General features: G+C 45.6%; 1 pseudogene; it reads left to right on the top strand.

The window, feature by feature from the left end:
- On the top strand, positions 2841-3912 carry Gm6969 (predicted pseudogene 6969; annotated as a pseudogene).

Below are 4397 nucleotides of genomic sequence, written 5' to 3'. Positions count from 1 at the left end.
GTTACCTCCAAATGTATGAAGAGACTTATGTGACACTCACATACATGTATGTGACACTCACTACATGCTGCTTCCCTCGGTACCTAACAGTTAAGCTGTCTGTTTCTTTATGTCCAGCTAGTTCCCATCGGAAGCCCAGATGTTTAGCCAGCCACTGGAAGCAGGAGCAAGACAGACATGGCTCAGTTCTCCCATGACCTTGCTTGACTTCCCTATGGCTGTTTTTTCACCTGTCGAATGGAGATGAATCTACTTGCTGGAATGTCATAAGATTAAATGAAATCAAGCTTAGGTAAAGATTTGTCCAAGTTGTCTGCCATGTAATGACTGGTAGATAGGAAGCTGGGAAGGAACATCATCCTTGTGACAAGGAGGGACACTGCTGAGATCTTGACATGTGGGATGGCACACAGAGTCATCAGCCTGCTCTGTCCCCCGGTTCTGTACTGTGGACTCAGTCAACCTCAGGTGGAAAATATAAACAAAAAAGGAGGTTGGGAATAGGGAGATGGCTCAACTGTTAAGAGCACTGGCTGCTCACCCACAGGGTAGCTCACAACCATCTGTAACTCTAGTCCCAAGGAGTATGACACTGTCTTCTGGCCTCCGTGGGCACTACATATATGTGGTGCACAGACATACATATAGTCAAAACACCCATATGTGTATATATATTTTAAAATGGAGGTGATAAAGACCTTGTACAGGTCTTTTCTTGGCATTATTTCCTAAGCAGTACAGTATAGCGATTACTGACAGAGCCCCTTCATTGCATTAGGGATAGTACATCATCTGGACGGTGTATTTATTTTTTTAAAGAGTTCACTTGTGTTTGTGGTTCTAGAGGTCTATAGATCGTACGAGCAGTTACAGACCATAACAGCAGTACAGCATGATGACTGGCACAGGAAACCAGAGCGGAGATCTCATATCTTAATTGAACCATTAAGCAGAGAGATTGAACTGGGAATGGCAAAAGGCTTTTTTTTTTTTTTCTTTCTGAGTACACCATTACTGTATTCAGACACACCCAAAGAGGGTGTCAAATCACATTACATATGGTTGTGAGCCACCACGTGGTTGCTGGAATTTGAACTCAAGACCTCTGGAAGAGCAGTCAGTGCTCGCTGAGCCATCTCTCCAGCCCTGGACAGTGTATTTTAAGTTGACGGTTGGTGCACAGCTTATGTGCAAGTTACTGTAAGGGCTGGGGATGTAACTCAATGTTTGAAAGGTTGCTATTACATATACAAGACCATAGGTTTGATACCTAGCAGGAGGGTGGGGAGCAAATATGTCATTTTACATCAGGGATATGATGTAAAACTTTGGTTTTGATTTCCTCAGTATCAGAACCAGTCCTCCACAATGAGTTAACTTAGCCCCTTGTAGGCAGGAGATTCAGTGACGATTGTGAAGGGGAGATTAGGGACGTGCACATAAATAGGGAAATGGGAGAGAAGGCCAGTGTGACACTTAGTGATGACCTTGTCAGGGAGAGGACCTTCTGTCCTCTTTCTTGGGAGTATATTTCAGACCCATGGACAGGGAGGCAGAAACCTAGCAGATGCCATTTTTCTCAATGATGGGGCCTACACTCAGTGACAACCTGTACCAACATGGCAAAGTGATGTGCAGAATCTTACTCTGCAAGAACTATCACACAACATCGAGAGGAGGGACGATACAAAAAGCTTCATCCGGGCTCTCCCAAAGGGCTATAGCTACGAAACCCTAAAAGGACTGAAGAGGTCTCTCAAATGGGAGGTGGCCTGCTAAAAGACACACTAGGGTCCTGCACTGGCTCTGGAAATGGGAGGAGCAAAAGTGGAGAATTGGTGACATCTGTGCTGGCTCGACTGCACTGTGATGAATGTGCGTGGTTTCATAAGATGTCAACTTTGGGGCAGGGCTGTATGGGAGAACGAGGGACTGCACTGTCCTTGCAGCTTTGCAGTGAATCTACAATGGTTGCTAAATTAAAAGGCTTTGTTGTTGCTTTTGTCTGTTTTTAAAATGATTTGTAGTGCTCTGGGAATGTAGTTTAATGCAGAGTGGTCAAGGCCCTGTACTAATGATATTTACAACAATAATGCATTGTAAGAGATGTATCAGAACAAATTCTCCAGGTAGCAGTGTGTGTGTATGTGTGGGTGAATACACACCCATATGTAATTTGTGCATGTGTGAATGTGAAATGTAAGAACAGAGCCTTCATGACAGGTTGGTCTCAAGGAGTAGGCATGAGAGAACTCATGGGTGTGGCAGGATCTGGGTGCTTAAAGGGACACTGTAGGTCTCACAGGCAACCAGGGCCTTGCACGGGAAAGATTCAGGAAGACTGTATTGGGAAGTGTCTTAGGGTTTCCATTGCTGTGAAGAGACACCATGACCAAGGCAACTCTTATTAGAACAATATTTAATTGGGGCTGGCTTACAGGTTTTGAGGTTCAGTCCATTATCATCATGGCGCAAAGCATGGCAGTGTCCAGTCAGGCGTGGCACAGGAGGCAGGCGGTGAGAGGTCTTCTACATCTTCATCTGAAGGCCTCTAGGAGAAGACTGACTTCCAGGAAGCTAGCATGAGGGTGATATACTTCTTCCAACAAAACCACACCTATTCCAATAAGGCCACACCTCCTAATAGTGCCACTCCCTGGGCCAAGCATATTCAAACCACAGGAAGCATGGATTCCCAGTTAAGGAAACTGCCTGCCTGCTTTACTTTCAGAGCCATAAGGCACATTACAGGCATACCTTCATATCCAAAGGTTCTAGATGCTATGTAGATTCAGCCAACCACAGATAAAAACATTTAATAACATAAAAAGGTATGTCTGCTTTTCTAGGGCGGTCGCACAGGCAGCGGCGGTGCGAAGCCGGCCTTCGCCAACATGTACTACAAGTTTAGCAGTTTCACGCAGAAGTTGGCTGGAGCTTGGGCTTCGGAAGCCTACACCCCGCAGGGGTTAAAGCCAGTTTCCACAGAAGCACCACCTATCATATTTGCCACACCAACCAAACTGACCTCCAGTGTGACAGCATATGATTATTCTGGGAAGAACAAAGTTCCAGAGCTGCAGAAGTTTTTCCAGAAGGCTGATGGTGTGCCCATCCACCTGAAACGAGGCCTTCCAGACCAAATGCTTTACCGGACCACCATGGCTCTGACACTGGGAGGGACCATCTACTGCCTGATCGCTCTCTACATGGCCTCGCAGCCCAGAAACAAATGAGCTTGCCTGTGGAGGACTGGTTCACTTTGTGGCACAAACCCTTTGAATCCTCACGTTTCATGTTTTCCACTTGGATAGTCTACTTAACATTTTGCAAACAAAGGAAAAGATAAGAATACATTGTTTTGATTTGTTTATGGTGTGCAGATGGCCTGTCAGATGTCAGAGCTTGTTTGACAGTTAAAACTATTGTTTAAGGAAATGTCACTGAGCCATCACTGAGCTGTGCTTCTGCTCCTGATTTCCCCGGAGTTCTGCAGGAAAGTTGCTCTCCAGCTCATTCGTGGCCAGCCATGCTCAGGGCCTCGGGACTCAGGTGGTGTCTGAGCGGGAAGCGCGGAAGCCTTTTGGAGTGTAGGTGTGATTGAGGAAGGAAAACAAAAGCCAGCGGACAGGTGGTGAAGTGAGGGCTGAGTTAGCCACCCTAGGGATTGCTCCGCCTTGCAGAAAACATTGAGAGGAATGATAGCAACCTGCCTCTATTTGTGGGCAGTTGGTTTCAAAGGGTTGTGTGTCTCGCCCAGAACCTAGGGAAATGGGTGTTTGTTCCATCGTGGGAGGAGCACCTGTCAGTGCTGCACATTAGACAGCTGTGTCGGGAGCTCTCCTTTAATAATGCTGTGGCTTTACGTTATGATTGACCGGACTGCCGAATAAACACTGGAATGAAGATGTTAAAAAAAAAAACAAAACAACAAAAAAAAAAGGTATGTCTATGATGAATACGCACAGAGATTTTTTTCTCTTGTCATTTATTCCCTAAACAATATGTTAGCAATTATTCACATAGAATTTGTCCTAGTTAGGGTTGCTATTGCTATGATGAAACACCAGGACCAAAAGCAAGTTGGGGAGGAAAGGATTTATTCGGCTTACACTTCACATCACAGTTCATCACTGAATGGAATCAGGACAGAAACCCAAACAAGGCAGGAACCTGGAGACAGGAACTGATGCAGAGGCCACAGAGGAGTGCTGCTTACTCCTCATGGCTTGCTCAGTCTGCTTTCTTATGGAATCCAGGGCCACTAGCACCACCCACCATCAATCACTAATTAAGAAAATGCCCTGCAGCCAAAGGGATTTTCTCAATTGAGGTTTCCTCCTTTCAGATGACTCTAGCTTTTGTCAAGTTGACATAAAACTAGCCAGCACAGAATT

Source organism: Mus musculus, chromosome 12 (assembly GCF_000001635.26).
Source record: "Mus musculus strain C57BL/6J chromosome 12, GRCm38.p6 C57BL/6J".
NCBI classification, from domain to species: domain Eukaryota; kingdom Metazoa; phylum Chordata; class Mammalia; order Rodentia; family Muridae; genus Mus; species Mus musculus.
This window is presented reverse-complemented; position numbering and strand designations above follow the sequence as displayed.